Consider the following 18798-nt stretch of genomic DNA (forward strand, 5'->3'; position numbering starts at 1 on the left):
GGGGGGTCAAAAGCCCAAAAACCAGGGACACAAACATTGCTTGTATAATCTTGGAAAGTTGCTAGAACCATACATTTTACTGCCAAGCTCCCTGTGCAAAACAGAGCAACATACCACTACGCCAAATCAGCTGCTTTGTAAAGAGGAAGACTGAAACTTAAATGGCTATCATTTAGTGAATTCAGTTCTCACCACAGCTGTCAACCTCTTAGTACAAAACACCTGGACAAACCCAGTAATGAGGGAATACAGGCGTCAAACATTCAGTGAATTCAGTTCTTGCCATAGCTGTCAACCTTAGCACAAAAAACCTGGACGAAGCCAATAATGAGGGAATACAGTCCCAAAAATAGGGACAAATTTCAAATATTCATCTTATAAACTTAGAAAATTGCTAGAATAAAAGGTTGTGTTACGGTTGTGTTACTATGGATTTTCTGAAGAACATGAAGTCTGAAATTCAAGTCTGTCAATTTTACTGCTGACAGAATAAAAACAATTTTCAGCAGAGACCCAGGGAGAAATACTGCAGACATGTCTTTGTAAAATGACAGGGCACCAGAGCTATTCCACACAAACACAGGGAGGAGATGCAGACTCCACACAGAAGGCACCTCAGCCAAGAATCAAACCAGAAAACCTATAGCTGTGAGGCAACAATACTACCACTGCACCATCAAATATGCAAGGACTTAAACATTCAGAAACCTGAAGTCTGAAATTCAAATGCCTGTCAATTTTATTTAACATTTGTTAATCAGGACAGTTTGACTTGGAACAAAAAAAAATTCAGCAGAGGCCCAGGAAGAAATAATGCAGACATGTCTTTGTAACATGGGAGGACACAAAAGCAAACCCACACAAACACAGGGAGAAGATAGAGACCACAAAGAAGGCACCCCAGCCAAGAAGCAAACCTGAGAACCTGCAGCTGTGAGGCAACAATGCTACAACTGCCCCATCAAATATCAAGCATTGCAGCATTTACAAACCACAGATATTATGAGGAACAGATCAGATCAAACATGAGGCAAAAATCTGCAGGTTTTTTTCACAAATGGTGGTGGATAGGGAATTAAGGTCTTTAACACCTGCATACAAGGTACAGGGTTCAAGCCTGAGGTATTCCCTACCACACACAAACACCTGTAGTAGCAAACCACAAAAACTAAGTATACTGCACTGGGTGCCAAACAGTTGTCATGAGAGTCCAATCAAGACATAATGAAGTGTAGAAGAATAAAAATATTTCAATGCATTGGCTGCATGACAGCTTAATATCTAGATGGAAACAAAAAAGGTTGTGAGGCATGAAAACATAAATTACTTTTTAAATACATTAATGGAATGCCAGTCAAAATCAAGTATAAGAAAAACAAGCAGCACTCAACTCAAACCACTTCTTGCACTGCAGTTCTAAATATAATTTATATTCAGCTTTATTAAAGTAACAAGTAACATGCTGAAAGTAGAAATCTCCGATGCCCCCACTTGTAAAAATGTTCCTTATCCAAAAAAAGACCTGCTGCCTGACATCTACTTGTTTCATGGGGAAAACATGATCAAAGTAAAAAATTAAAAGCAAACAAGAAATAAGCTCAAGATACATTGCTTAAAAGGATTACTGTACAGGTTATAGACCACGCGATTGGCATTCGGTTTATGGTTAAAGCCTGCAGAGATGACTGTAAGTCTCCAAGTGTAATGAGACTCTTAAAATAATGTAATTCTGTCCTTTATTACAAATACTGGCATATGCATGTCAATACCCAAGGCTTATACATTATCTAGTTAAGTATTCTCTACGTGGCAACAGAAAGGCTTTCAATGTTGGCAATTCTTTAACAGTATGCTTATTAAAGCTTACTTGCATCTTGCAATCTCAGCCAAGCTTACCTGATGGTCATTAAAGTATTGCTACTTAAACACAGAGCAACAGGCACTTTGAGTAATAAGCATAAATCAACAGTACAAAAATATGACAGAAACCAGACCATTCTGCAAAAATCAAGGACATATGAAAAGCCACTCTAGTACTTGTGTCTACCTTGGATGGGTGGGATTCTCTGCACATTTACACTGCATAACTACTCCTTGCCTTGCTTCGACACATCCAGAGTCACTACATGGGGGAGTGGGGTGTAACAAGTATGTCACAGTTTGAAATGTCTCTGGCTGACTTGTGATGGCCTTGACACATTTTTCATACCTCTCAACCTCAGAGCAAGAAATCTGGACAAAGCCATACAAAGAAATGGGACAAAGGCCCAAAAATAAGGACAATTTTTAAAATATCGCTCTTATAACCTTAGAAAGCTAATAGAGGTCTTGCATTAGTATGAATTTTCTGAATGGTATGAAATCTGAAACTCAAATGTCTGTCATTGTTTTCTAACTTCAGTCTTTAAGTATTTGTCACTAATTTGCCAAAAAAACACAATTTTATGAAAAATGGACCAAAAAATGTGATGTAAAAATATAAAATAGCAACACAATACAGCTGTGAACATGTCAAGAAGGGACACTTTAATATTAGTACTGCTAACTTGAGCAGCTGACAAAATAAAATTATCTACATGCATTTCTGAAATAAAAGTAATCTGATTATTACAGTTATTTCTTAATTATAAACCCTCCATGTTTTCTTCCAAAATTGCTATTTTGCTGGAGGGATCATTAGGGAAGAGCAACATTTTGAGTCAAAATCAGGGACAGTTCAGAGGTTTGGCTATGCCTAATTCTATAAAGCAATTTATTTGCATGTACCTCTCAACCTGTTAATGCAATAAATCTGGACAAGGCCAGATATATTGGGGGAACATATAAACAGTACTAAAAATTGCTCTTGTATAAACTGGGACATAAATCTGGACAAGGCCAAATATATTGGAGGGAACATATAAACAGTACTAAAAATGCTCTTCTATAAACTGGGACAGTTGATAGAACAGGTCTTACTTTAGCATGCATTTTTCTGAAGGTTATGAAGTCTGAAACTAGGTGTGTCATTATTTAGTGACTTAATTCCTAAATGATTTGCCAGAAAACCACAATTTATGAGGAACAAATTAAAAATAAGAAGCAAAAAATCTATTCATTGTTTGAAAATCTGGACAGTTGGGAGGTATGGTTCAGCTGGGGCTGTCTGTTTGCCACCCTTCCCCCTCACAAAACCCTGGTCGAATGGAGCCTCCCTGCAGCCATTCCAATGATCCATTACTTTGCTATTTCACTCCATTTACCATAAACGCTAATGTGCATACTGATTTACTTCTACGATGATTTGAACTTCATTTGAAGGTTTTATTTTTGCATTTTACAGCACAAACACTAAGACATCTGCTAAACAAACTTGGCATTAAACCTTCTCTGCCCTTGAAACTCACATTCACTGAAACATTAAAATCCACATTCAAAGAAAATACATTTTACTCATGGCAGATAAAAATTAATTCTGGGCTGTTTTCAAATCATAGGCCCCTTGCATATGAAACATACATGTGCTCTTTGATGCACCTTCCTATTGCTTTGAACATTTTTCCAGTAAACAATGAAACAAAACTGTCCAATTCAGAACATTTCCATCATAAATGTCTACTCAAGTTTCTACAGTCCACTATTATCAGTAAATATGCACAATTCTACAGTCCACCATTATCAGTAAATATGCAAAATCTCTGAAGTAGTAAAAAAGTCATCTAAATAATTCCATGTTAAATAAATCTGTAATGAAGAGGTTGGTGCTAGCAATCACCTTTATATTTCATGGTTTCATCGAACAATAAAGTGTCTGATGCCCCTGTGGAATAAATTGCCTAAATTACATTAAAAATAAGCTAGTAATATTGCAATAGGAAATGGATGGCAAACTAACAGGCTCATAATTAGCATCTTAACTTTCAGTACGGCAGCATTCACCCCTTATGGGAGTAGAACCAACAACCTTCTGCATCAAAAGCAAGCACATAGCCTGTTGTGCTATTAGCACTAAACTTCTCTTCCCCTGCAGCTCTCAGCTCCTTGTAAAATCTACTCAATACTCAACTGCATCTCAACTTCACAGCACAAAAAGTCTGGAAAAAGCCAAATTTATTGGGGTGGGTCAAAAGGGCAAAAACCAGGGACACATTAAACATTGCTTGTATAATCTTGGAAAGCTGCTAGAATAAAATGCTGTGTTACCACGGTACCACCATACATTTTACTGCCAAAGTCCCTGTGCAAAAGAGTCAGAACAACATACCACTATGCCAAATCACCTGCTTTGTGAAAGAAAAATGCTGTGTTACCACCGTACATTTTACAGACAAGGTCCCTGTGCAAAACAGTCAAGAGCAACATACCACTACGCCAAATCAGCTGTTTTGTGAACGAGAGGAAGACTGAAACTTAAATGGCTATCATTTAATGAATTCAGTTCTCACCATAGCTGGCTATCATTTAATGAATATAGTTCTCACCGTAGCTGTCAACCTCTTAGCACAAAACACCTGGACAAACCCAGTAATGAGGGAATACAGCCCTCAAACATATTCAGTGAATTCAGTTCTTGCCATAGCTGTCAACCTTAGCACAAAAAACCTGGACAAAGCCACTAACAGGGTATTACAGTCCCAAAAATAAGGAAAAATTCAAATAGTCATCTTATAAACTTAAAAAATTGTTATAATAAAAGGTTGTGTTACTATATATTTATTGCTAGAATAAAAAGTTGTTTTACTACGTATTTTCTGAAGACTATGAAGTCTGAAATTCAAATGCCTGTCAATTTTACTTCTGATGGAACAAAACAATTTTCAGCAGAGGCCCAGGGAGAAATACTGTAGACACGTCTTTGTAAAATGGCAGGATACCAGAGCAAATCCACACAAACACAGAGATAAGATGCAGACTCCACAAAGAAGGCACCACAGCCAAGAATCAAACCACAAATCCTGTAGCTATTAGGCAACAATACTGCCACTGCACCATCAAATATGTAAGAAATTAAACATTCAGAAACCTGAAGTCTGAAATTCAAATGCCTGTCAATTTTATTTAACATTTGTTAATCAGGACAGTCTGACTTGGAACAAAAAAACAATTTTCAGCAGAGGACCAGGAAGAAATAATGCAGACATGTCTTTGTAACATGGGAGGACACAAAAGCAAACCCACACAAACACAGGGAGAAGATACAGACCCCACAAAGAAGGAACCCCAGCCAAGAATCAAACCTGAGAACCTGCAGCTGTGAGGCAACAATGTTACCAGTGCACCATCAAATACCAAGCATTGCAACATTTACAAACCACAGATATTATGAGGAACAGATCAGATCAAATATGAGGCAAAAATCTGCAATTTTTTTACAAATGGTGTTGGGTAGGGAACTCAAGTCTTTAACACCTGCATACAGGGTACAGGGTTCAAGCCTGAGGTATTCCCTACCACACCACCATGAGCACCTGGGACATTTACACACACACACATTTCCTACCACACCACCATGAGCATTTTCACACAGACACACACACACACACATTCCCTACTACACCACCATGAGCACCTGGGGCATTTTCACACACACACACACACACACACAAAGTCCCTATCAACTTCAAACACCAAGTCCCTATCAACTTCACACACCAAGTCCCTATCAACTTCACACACCAAGTCCCTATCAACTTCACACACCAAGTCCCTATCAACTTCAAACACCAAGTCCCTATCAACTTCAAACACTAAGTCCCTATCAAAACGTTAAAAGCACCATAATTAACACACTTGCCTGTCCATTCTCCATAACGTACATCCACATGCCCGCGCAATAATACAAAGACCCGCGAGATCCGATGAAACCCCTTCCCGACGAGAGACTCAATTCCTGACTGCTGGTGTTGCAGTCCGGCCCCCGACGCGTTTTGCCAGCGAGTCTGTGCACTTTAAAAGTGCACAGACTCTGCTCGTGTTTCCCTACCAGGACGGCCGGACTGCCTGGAGCATGCGCAGTAGACTCACAGTAGTCTGGACTACTGCGCATGTGCAAAGTCCACGAAAATTTAAAACTTTTGTTTTCTTTTTTTTTTTTAATTTCTTTTTACTTTTTGTTGAGGGGGTTGCAGTCTGGCAGTCCAATAGCACGGGCCACCCCTGTTTAAATGCCCACCCACTGAAAGACAATACATACTGATCACACTTGATATTGTAACTCTTTACCCTAGCATCCCACATCAGGAAGGTTTAGAGTATGCATTGAATTACCTGACCAAACACACCAGCACCCCTCCCCTTAGAGCAGACACCTTGGTTAGTTTACTGGATTTAGTTCTGGTAAATAATAACAGTGTTATCAACAACTTGAAGGGGTGGCAATGAGAGTCAAAATGTCTCCTGGTTATGTGCAAGATTGAAGATTTTCAGTGTGTCAGGGTATACAAAATGTTACACTGATGATATTTTTTTTCATTTGGGAAGGGTCAGAATTAGAGCTCGATAATTTTCTTGATAGGGTTAGCCAGAGTATCAATTTCTTAGATTTTACCATCTCGGGTAAAGGGAATGAAGTTAACTTACTTGATGTTAGTTTGGCCAGGGATCCTGTTTCTTTCAAGTTTTCTTCCAAATTCACAGAAAGAGTACCTTTCAGAACTACTTAGATTTCTCTAGCCAGCATCCCTCTTTTATGAAGAGGAATATAGTTAAAGGGCAGTTTGTGCGACTTAGCAGGATTGTGAGTGAGGATGATATTTTCCTTAAAGAAAGTCAATTCTTAAATGGTTATTTTTAGAAAAACATTACCCAGAAAAATTGGTTAATGACATCCTCACTGATATTATTGTTCACAGGCAAAACCGATATCTTCCCAACCTTAAATCTGGTTTCAGCCCTAAACCCACAGGTTCCTCAAATGACCATTCCAGATTCCTGCTTCCCATCTCTCTTGATGGAGGGACTATTAGAGACAGATTGTCCAGGAACTGGGGAATTATTAACAGTAGCCCAGATTTGGAAAAAATCTTGGGTCCCCATCCTAGTTTTTGCTACAGAAAGATTGTGTCCCTGAAGTCAGCTTTTGAAAAGAATACCCCTTCAATTACCAGTCTCCCTTCCCAGGGTACAGGTATATTCTGCTGTGGCAAGGGTGTGCACTGCCCTTTCATTGCTCAAGGGATGTCTTCTGTTTACAAAATCCCAAACTAGAGATTTGGTTTCAAGAAGCTTTTAATTGCAACTCCATGAATGTAGTCTACCTTGCAGTATGCGACTGTTGCAAAGCATTTTATGTGGGCAAAACCACAAGGAAATTAAGTGATCATATTAAAGAACACAGACAAGCACTTAGAAAGAGAGACATTAAAAATGCTTTAGCTACACACGCTTTTAATAAAGCACAGTGCAACACTTTCCATTTTGTGGTCCTTGAACATGTTTCTTTGCCTTTTGGTGACTGCAATCCCCTTCTGGAAGTTAAAAAATTGAGATGGCAATTTAAATTACAGGCAGACACGCCCCTGGACTCAATGGGAACCTCAATGTTAGAAGCATCCTTAATTGAATTAGATAGGGGGGACACACCCCCTCCAGAATGTAAATATTTTCCCACTAGTTCTTATTTTATTCCAAGTAATAAAAATAAATCGAATAGATGGAAAAACGCTCACTTTATTTAAATAACAAACAAAGCTTTTGGGAATGTCCCTTCTTCAGTGTTAAAATCAAATAAAACTAAAACATTATTTTATAGTGTTTTTTTCAAACAACTCACATGACACAGCCACCCAATGTATGATCGAACATCATTAAGATATCATTAAAGATACAAACATTTCTAAAAGACACAGCATTTAACAAGCATATCATATATATATATATATATATATATATATATATATATATATATATATATACATACATTTGTCATTATAAAAAGAAGGAAAATTCTTTCCCCAAAGATAATAAAATCAATCCAGTTTTTACTTTTCTTAATAAAATATGCATAATCTAATCAAAAAAACAGATTAAGAACTACAATATTCATTTTCCATGCTTCATGTATACTAACAAAAATATCTTCTTTAAAAAAAATGTTATTAGACACTTCATATGTTTATAACTTCCTAATACATACATACCTGATGCAAACTTAGTTAGTAAAATAGCTATCTATATTGTTTCTGTCTAAAGTCCAGCATTGGTTTAAGTGTTATTCTATTATTCAATCCTGGTGTTCTATCTGCTGGGAATCTTACTATCCACTTATATTCAGACATTTCTAACTTATTATTCTGATCACCAAGTCTTAAATTTTTATGTATAACTTCTAATACCTTAACTTTAAAGTTATGTGAATTACCCTTATCCATTCTATGCTGTGCTAATGCATTAGATGGAATATTCCTTTTCATTTCTGATCTGTGTTCAATGATATGGTCTTTCAAACATCTTGAGCATTTGCCAACATAAAATCCCTGGCATTGTGTGCATGTAGCTAGATATACAACCATAGCAGTTTTACATGTTGGATTAAGTTCACTTTAAAATCTTTAAAACATAACCTTCTTTTTAAATTACTCATATTTCTGTAAATAAAATAAGAACTTAATCAATCCAATAATATGCAATATAGGAACAGTTCCTTGCTATAATTGTAGTTGCTGCTCAGACATTTGTGACAAAAAATATTTCGAGCATCCAATAAGTAAACTAGTGTATAGAATAAAATGTGCAGCAACCTGTAAAACTACTATGGATTCGCAGCAGATAGAACACCAGGATTGAATAACAGAATAACACTTAAACCAATGCTGGACTTTAGACAGAAACAATATAGATAGTTAGCTATTTTACTAAGTTTGCATCAGGTATGTATATGTATGTGTTAGGAAGTTATAAACATATGAAGTGTCTAATAAAAAAATGTTTAAATAAGATATTTTTTGTTAGTATACATGAAGCATGGAAAATTAATATTGTAGCTCTTAATCTGTTTTTTGATTAGATTATGTGCATTTTATTAAGAAAAGTAAAAACTGGATTGATTTTATTATCTTTGGGGAAAGAATTTTCCTTCTTTTTATAATGACAAATGTATTATATATATATATATATATATATATATATATATATATATATATATATATATATATATATGATATTTATGCTTGTTAAATGCTGTGTCTTTTAGAAATGTTTGTATCTTTAATGATATCTTGATGTTTGATCATACATTGGGTGGCTGTGTCATGTGGGTTGTTTGAAAAAATACTATAAAATGTTTTAGTATTATTTGATTTTAACACTGAAGAAGGGACAGTCCAGAAAGCTTTGTTTGTTATTTAAATAAAGTGAGCGTTTTTCCATCTATTCGATTTTTATTTTTATTATTTGGAGTTATAAGGATCGGTGGAATTTAACTAAAATTGAACTATTTATTTTGTATTCTTATTTCATTCCACCATTATTCTGATGAAGTTCGACTGGTTAACACTATTTTAACAAACGAAAGTGCTTAATATTTTCATATTTTACAGACTGTTTTGGATTCTATCTTATGGATTGTTTGTATCGAAGTAGTTTTTAATGAAGAAGGAATTTCTGATTTGAACTACTGGCCTCAGTCTCCTTAGTGTGCCAGCTTCCGAGGTATTTTATTTGTGTTTTATATATATATATATATATATATATATATATATATATATATATATGTGTGTGTGTGTGTGTGTGTGAAAAAAAGAGGGTGGGGAGACAAAAAAAGACCAAATTAGATCAATGTCATGTCACATTGTTTCACTATTTCAATACATAAACCAAGAAGAGAAATACATATGTACACATTTGTTGCAACCAGATATGATGGGAAAGTATGAAAGTGTCATAAAATCAATCACAGTGGTATATGACAAATAGAAATATGTACTTGACTATGACATAACAGATACATGTTTTCAAAGTTAATAAGTTAATTTGCAAAAACTGAATTGTTAATGTCATGTTGTTTCTTTTTCAGCTTTTTCCTGGTAAGGGGTCGCCACAGCAGAACTCCGGTCCGCTAATGATTGGCAGTAGATTTTTTACGAAATGCCGAGGTGCCAGCTCGACGCCCAACCTTCAACGAAGGCATGCCCATTTATGCACGCATGTCTTTCGAATGATACCCAACTGTGGGGAGGACATGCAGACTCCACACAGAAGGCACTCCCAAGCCAAGCCGGGAATTGAACGGGAGAACCTCCTGCTGTGAGGTAACAATGCTACCGCCATACCACAGCGGTAACAACTGTTATGTCATGTCGTATTACAGTTAATTTCTTATAAATACTGTCCTGTAAAAAAAAATCTAATGTCTGTTTCTGGATGTTAAACCCACCCAGAAACAGACATTAGATTTTTTTTACAGGACAGTATTTATAAGAAATTAATGTCATGTTGTATTACAGTTAATTTCTTATAAATACTGTCCTGTAAAAAAATCTAATGTCTGTTTCTGGGTGTTGAACCCACACACACAATTAAGCTGATATACTCATTACCTAATGCAGCCACCAAGTGTTATTGGAGCAGAGAGGTATTCTTGATATAAAAAGTTAAGGTATGCCTGCTCAAAAAGATATACAGTGATATACTGAATACGTACCCCATGCCTCTCTGAGGTGACTTAGTCTCTCCTAATGGTTTTATGCTATCTCTTCTGCAGCTGTAAAGTACAGAGAAGAAAAAATATGAAAGCATAATGACTGTCTTGGTTGAGTATCAATGCTCTATCAAACTGTTGATGGGTCACTCCACCTACACAACTAAGGGGTGTTTGCAGTCTTACATTCATCCTCCCATCAACTCAGGAAGTCCTGCTTGCACCTTTTCATGTCACTGTGATCATGACATTACTCCTGGGTACAAGGGATGCCAGTTGCACTGCAGACAGCCTTGGTCAAAATATTCCAAGCCTACGCCTAATACAGAAACCCAGTATAATCCCTCTAAAGCAGCCTTCAGCTGTAGCACCTGACAAGGAGTGCCACAAAAATCCTGGACTGCTTAGCACCCAACATTTGTACTCTAAATGGAATGCCATCCCTACCTTCACCAGCCAAGTGTTCAGAGGTCAAGCTAGAAATATGTCTGAATTCAGCTTGTGCACAAGGAAGCACAGCCATGCCAGCTGCATTTGCACAATTTAAAGAACACCAATGGCTTGGCAGAACAACCATGGTTGCTTGGAGGAAAAATGGTATGACTTGTGACATACTGGGCTGTTGGGACTTTCACACTAGTAAGACTGAGTAGTACCATGCGAGAGTCAAACACATGTGAAAAAGGATAAAATGTTAAAATTTGCTTATTAATGGACAGTGCCACAGGAAAACCTTAGCTTTTAACATGGTAATTAGAGGTATACTAACATAAGAATGAATGGAGATATACCTAAAATATGCTTGTATGTCCGTGACTTTAGTCATGGGACTGAATTTCTATATAAAAGGCAGTGTTTGTGTTTGTAAATACATTTCAGATGCATGGAGCTATATGACCTGAGCAATATATGTTGTATGGTATGTTACATACGTGCGTCACAAGACATACTATCCTAAACACACATTTATGACATGTGATGAGTCATAGTTGTAACAACTATTGTGCACATCATATCTATGCAAGTGCATTTGAAATTAAATAGCACCATTTTCACGTTTAACATACTTTATATACATTATATTGGGCTTATAACAAGCACTAAAGATACATTTATTGCAATAAACATAGTTATGATACTCCTTTGCATTTATTGTTAGATTCCTAACCAAAATGTTCTGACAAATGGCATTCTGACCTCTGTAAAAGTATTTGTGAAATGAATTCAAATTCTGCACCACTTGTCCTCTTTCTCTAAGCTCACTGCACTTACACATTGTGCACAAATGACCTGACACTTTTGTACTACAGATGGCAGCACAAATTAAATCTTTCACTTTTTTCCTTCAGCAGTGAACCGTGCTTGCTCATTGTCAAGTGAAATGCAAACACAAATGGCATTATAAAAAATACAATAAAATGAAAAAAAATGAAAGAAAAATTAAAATAATCAAATGACATATCTAATAATGACCAGAGCAGGAAGTGCATTACAATGACACATTCATCCTTCTCACATCATCTTGTCACATCAGAATTTTAATGTCTGGCATACATTATCAGGACTTTAGATAATGTTATGATAATGGGAATGGGGATAGAAAACAGCTAGCAATACTGAGAATAGTTCAATTTCAAACACATATACCAAAATGTGTGTCAATATTTATTCAATACCCCCTCTGTAAAATTATCTGTAAACTGGATTCGGAACCTGCATCAGCTGAGTTCCCTCCAACCTTCTGCCACTGTGAAAGTTACGAGACAGGTGCATTTTCCTTGGTGAGTACTACCCAGACTGCTGATGGGCATGGCCCAGACTCATTTGTGCTACAGAATTTACATTTTTACTTTTTTAACTTTGGCCATGAATCAGGTTTGTACACTGCCAAGCGGAGCGCAAATGCAAAAGGCATAACATATAAAATTTCCTTTCATTGCATAGTAACACATTTAATGGATATATGTAGCAAGGAACACAGCAGTTATAACAGCATGACAGATTCATCCTTTTCAGATTTGCTTGCCCCATCACAAGTAATATTTAGGTTATACATCAGGATTTCATGTAATGTCAGTTGTTCTGAAAGGAGATGCACACAGTGGGAAGAGGTCATTCTTGCCATAGTACATGCAATTACTTGTGACATCAAAGTTAACATTATAATGTATACCGTCATGATGAGTACTTGTGGGCTATGAATAAGTCCTCCAGCCTATATAATACATATGTCCACATTACATAATATATGTTTGTATTACTCATTTTACCATTTTTGTGTTATCACACTTTACAAAATGTCAACTATTACATCATCCACAGCACATATTGTTAATAATGAGAAAAGGTGAGTTTATACCATTGTCTTTGTAACATCAATTCACATTGAGTAAAAGTAAGATTTTTAGCATTTATCACACACTTTAGCCTGCTCATTTAACATACAACATTGGGTATCAATATTTATAAAAGATATGTTTAAACTGGATTTGCCCCCTGACACATATGGCATCTTTCTCTATACACACTGCACTTACACCTCGTGTCACAGAGATAGCTGACAGCTGCAATTTCTTTGCTAAGTACTGTTCAGAGCATAGATGAAAGCACACAGGAGCCAGTTTCAGTTGCACTGCTGATGGCATTCCAAATTAAATTTGCCAGTTTTTACCTTTGGAAGTGAACTCTTGTTCACTGCTATGGACTGCTGCCACTTAATTTTAAAAGTGTGAAACGAGAAACGGTGCACAAAGGTTGGAGAAAAAAATAAAAAAGAAACATTTTGAAACAAGTAGTTAAAATGCACACTTGTGATGTTTTCTCAACTTTGTTGTCTTTTAACATGAATATATACCCGTTAAACATCACAAAATTCCCACAATCAGCACCCTCTCTGGATTTGAATCATCACACCTGAGCATTAATACATACGTGAGATTATCACTATTTGCCACAGACAAAGGCATACTTGGAAGATTAAAAAGTAGATTACATATACTCAATATGTGACATTATATCAGTTCACATTACAGGTGCAACAGAAACAAGTTCTGAAAGTTGTCCTTTGTAATTTGCCATAAGATGTGTGGATGAATGCGTCATTAGCAACAGTTAAGAAAATCTTTCCTCAAACAATATAAAACAAATATTTGCAACACTTCAGCTCTTTTCTTCTCTATTTTGTGAGGACCATTCCCTTATATTTGCTCTTCTAACACTGCATTGTGATCTGCATTGATTTTGATATCAGTTTCAATGAATAATGGATGCACATAGAATTGCAGACAAATTTTACAAAGAGGCACAAAATGTGGTCAAACTATTTATGCAAATGCTAGGAGTGTTGCTGTCCTAAGTCAATCAATGAACTCACAAGAGTTTTTTTGTAAGACTCTTCTCCCTGACACACCCTTGGTAAGTGTACATCAAAGAGGACTGACTATGAAATACTGATTGTTCCTGCAGTCAGATTAATCATTCACACTTGAAAATGCTCATCCTTTTACTGCTTGGGCATGTGCATGCAATTATGTAGGTCCTTAAACCATGTTTACCTGCTCTGCGCTTAGCGCAAATTGTTGAATTTATACATGCTATTGAGTTCACTCCTCATTTGCATATTCAAAGTGAAAAGAGGGCTGAATCTACACTATATAAAGGTAATCATGTAAGTAAGGAACTTGTATCCTAGTAGGGGAGACTGGATCCAGAGAGATCAATACTAGTATTTGCTTGTAGTTTAACAACTGACTTGCTGCAAAGGAATTTTGCTTTTTTACAGATTGCTTTACTATAATCCAAATTATGGATTGCATTTCACAATACAAACATTGGCTTACTGCCTGCATTTTTCTTCCACTCTGTTGGCACAGCCATGTACATCAGTTATGTTCACAAGGAATGTTACCTGCCATTATGAAAAGCTTTCTCTGGGAAACTGATCAGTTATTGCAGAATAATGTTGTATAAATTATTAGCAAAGTCAGTGCTTTTGTATTATTAGCCATAAAATGTGTTAATCATGTGATATATACCTGCTAGTCCTCCATGCAAGTGGATTTCCCACAAGTGTTATATTAATTTTTACTTGAAAAGTATAAATTATTTTTGCTTATGTTGCAATATACCACGGAGGTACACAACTATCATGCTGAGACACTTTTAGCATGGTCTTTCATTTCCTTTCTTTTGAGGAGAGGTGGAATTTTGTATTTACTTGTATGTGAGACTTACTTTCTCAATTATTTTGCGCATGATGGATGAATACATTCATACATATTTGTTAACAATCAGTTGTGGCTTGTTTTTTTCTAGGTTTACTCTAATATACAGCTATAATGCCCAAGACATCTGCACCTTGAAAACTACCACACAGTGACAGAGAATAAAGTGATCATCTAGGCAACCCAGTAGCACAGGTCATTCCTCTTAGAGACAAGCAGGCAGAGGTGACAAGTCCTCCTGTGACCATATATGGGAGCAATTGGTCAATAATGTCAATGCAGTAGGAGGGCATGGCCATACCTACCCAAAAATAAGCCATGGGGCCAGTGATATGATCATGCAAAAGAAACATAGGGCAGCTTCAATTGCATGGGAACATATGGGTGTGGGGGGTGGCCCTGTAACCAGCCACTGACAAACAGAGGAGCTCCTGCCCTCTGTCAGAGATATAGACACCTCAGCACAGGGTTCACCAAAGAATCATTAATGTTGGTGCTGGTGTGGAGAACAACAACATGTGTGTCTACTGCTGGTGTGGAGAACAACAACATGTGTGTCTACTGCATAACTTCCAGGCATGCAGTATAATTCAATAATTTTCATTGCATATATCTATCTATATATAGATATATGTATGTTTGTTATACATTTTATACACATACACACACACACATGTGTGTGTGTGTGTGTGTGTGTGTGTGTGTGTGTGTGTGTGTGTGTATATATATATATATATATATATATATATATATATATATATATATATATACACACACACATGCACAGACAGTGAAAAGGGTAGGTAGAAGAGAAACAGAGAGACAGAGAGGAGGAGGGAGTAAACTGGACAGTACAGTTTTGTGTGAGATGTTTCCTATTCTGCAGCTGTCAAGAGGACTATTTATTTCTTGTGTCATTTGCAACGTGATGCTTATCAGCCATGTTTAATCTATTTTCTTATGTGGGCAGATCTGGCTGTGAGTTTGCACAACCACTTGCACATGGTAAGCACACCTTTTTATTCTTATTAATGTACTAAAGGTGGATTTATGTATATGTGAAAGTCATTTTTGCACTCCATTGGCGTCTATTATTTTTTAAAATAAATTTTACATAATTTTGATCAGTTTCTCATTGTTTTATTGTTTACTTGTTATCATAGCTGGTGATGCTGGTGGCACAGTGAAACTCCTACCACCTGATGTCATAGTATTGGTAGCCCCTGATGAAGATGTTGAAAATGAAAAGACAGAGCCTAGGGGGTGGCAGAGGGTCAGTTTGACACTAAGAGTGTGCCTCCAACATCCTTGCCCATATTTCAGACACAGTCAAAATGCCTACCCATACCAATGATACAGAGACCTCAGACATAGGACAGTTTCAGGGTGACAGAGTTGATCAGGGCAGCATGGTTATTCCAGTTGCAGAACTGGTTGATTCACCCCATAGCTACCATAAGGGCAAAGTGCCAAACAAGCAGCTTAGTAGAGGTGCTCATAGTAGGCCTGCCGTCCAACCCTCATCCTGATGGTGTAGCAGTAGCTTCCACATAATTTATGTGTACTGCCATCATGGAAGCACAGGCATATTCCACCAAGGCTTCAGAAGAGATGGCATGAATATTAAACATTCTGCATTCTTACATAATGTTAACTCTCCTGATGTCGGTGTGACAGTAGCTGCCATACGACATATGTGTAGAGCTGTTATGGAGCCACAGGCACATTCCACCAGTGACTTGGAAGAGATGCTGCAAGCACTAAACTTGCATTCTGACATGCAGGACTGCCTGACTAGGTCACTCCTTGGACAGGATGAATCGGGCAGTGATTGTAATGGAATGTCTGCTGGGGGAAGGTTGGTAACCACATTGCCAAGAGACACTACATCATCCAGTGTTAACTGACAGGGCTGTGCAAGATCCTGCTCCCATAGTTCTGCTCTGACAGTGATTGCAATGCCCACACACAGATGTGGTAGGCTACATAGTCATGATCCTGGAAGTACTCATGATGACAGTTCATCTAGCAGACATCATTCACATTTGGATAGCACCCCAACTTCTAGCCAGGCCCATGGAACTAGTAGTGCAACTCCTGGCAAAGGTTGTTCTTATGGTCAGGGATGACAATGCTGAACTACCATCCAAGGTCACACCTGTCAGAGATGCTAGCACAATGCTTGATTGTGTTCATGCAGACACGTACACATTGAACAAAAACTTGCCTATACAACCTCACAAACACAAGTTATCTAAACACTACCATTGACTGATGTGCATATCTTGCTACTGGCCCTCACAATTGAATACTTAATGAATAAATGTTTTGTTATAAACTTATTTCTTTGCTGTCGGACTTGCCCTTCTGTCCCCCCATCCAGTGCAAGTGATGACTGTGCCCTAACAGTTGCGCATTTTTTTGGGACTTAGGGTCACACATATGTCTGATGCACACAGTGGATAGCTAATGCTTGCTTAGTCAGAAGCTTACTTTAATGTAACTGCATTGCTGAAGAAATATTTTATTTGTCATTCCTATTCAGTTGTGAATGATTGGTTATGTAATTGTTGACCCTCACTGCACTTCTGTTAGTATTCTTAGTAATGCTGTCAATGTAGATATTTTAAGTACTGCTGATTGGTATACTTGTGCAAATGATGGTATCACTGACCTCCTCACCGGTTTATATACAGTGGTCAACTGAAATGCTTTATGTACATTACTGGGCAAATGCCACAGCTGTATATTACAAACATCAGTCATAAGGTATTAATCACATTACAGTACACTTGAGACATGTTCTAGCTTAGGGACGTAAAGTATTTGCATAGGACAGTAATCAGTTATATACATCTTTTTTTTTATACAGATTCCACACTTAGCTTATTAATGCTGCAGCTACAATATTGGTGCTTGGGGGCTGTGTCTACCTCATGCTATTAGAATACAACCATTACATGGATAAGTAAAGGCTGTAGACTTTTGTAGACATACGTTTTAATATTTGTATGTGCTTAGGATCTTAGGTTTTCACTGAGGTAGTCAGTGTGTGTGCTATATTGTGCCTCTTAGCCACAGCCATGGCATATTGTACACACCTACATCTGTTGGCACCATCTGCAGTTGGTGGTTCTCCCTCGGACTCATCCGTATCTGTTGGAGCTGCTGGCCCTGCCTGTGGTCCTGTAAACTGTGGCTCTGCCCCTTGTTGAAGCTGTTTCTTAAGCATTACATTGTGCAACATGGCACTGACTATTTGGGCAGAAGTGGCTGGGTCATACTTCAGGGCACCTCCCGATGTGCAAAGATACTGGAACCTTGAATTGAGCAAGCCAAATACACATTCTGTGATATACCCATGCTCAAATTATGAATATCACAGACATTCTGTGATATTCCTAGTTTGAGCATGGGCATCTTTGTATCCTTGCTTAGTTGGCTTGTGTGGGTTTCTCATGGGTGTCAAGAGCCAAGGTTCCAATGCATAACCTACATTCTTCACTAGATGTCCTAGTGGAAAGTCACCCCCAGCAAACCTTGTGTACAGCTCACAGGTGTGCCTCAAGTGTGAGTCGTAAAAACTGCCTGGATTATCTGCACTAACATTGTAGATGATCCCTTGGTCATTACAGACAACCTGAATGTTTATAGAGAGGTATCCTTAACTGTTACTGTAAATACTTCCTTGTTCACTGGGTGGGGATTTTATTTCTGAGTGTGTGCAATCTATGACCCCAAAACTTCAAAAGTGTGATATTACAAAAAATTCCTGCATGTTTCTTGCTCTCTCCTCTGGGATGCATTTGAAACAGACATGCTCCTATGCATGTTGTAGCATAGCATTTAGAAACTGATGTAGTATTCTAGAAGCGGAGGTCTGTGACACTCCTAATATATCCCCTATGCATCTCTGGAAAATAACTTTAGCTAGTGTACGTACTGCTACATATCCCTTAT

Source organism: Protopterus annectens, chromosome 11.part0 (assembly GCF_019279795.1).
Source record: "Protopterus annectens isolate FY-2018-M chromosome 11.part0, PAN1.0, whole genome shotgun sequence".
Lineage (NCBI taxonomy): Eukaryota > Metazoa > Chordata > Ceratodontiformes > Protopteridae > Protopterus > Protopterus annectens.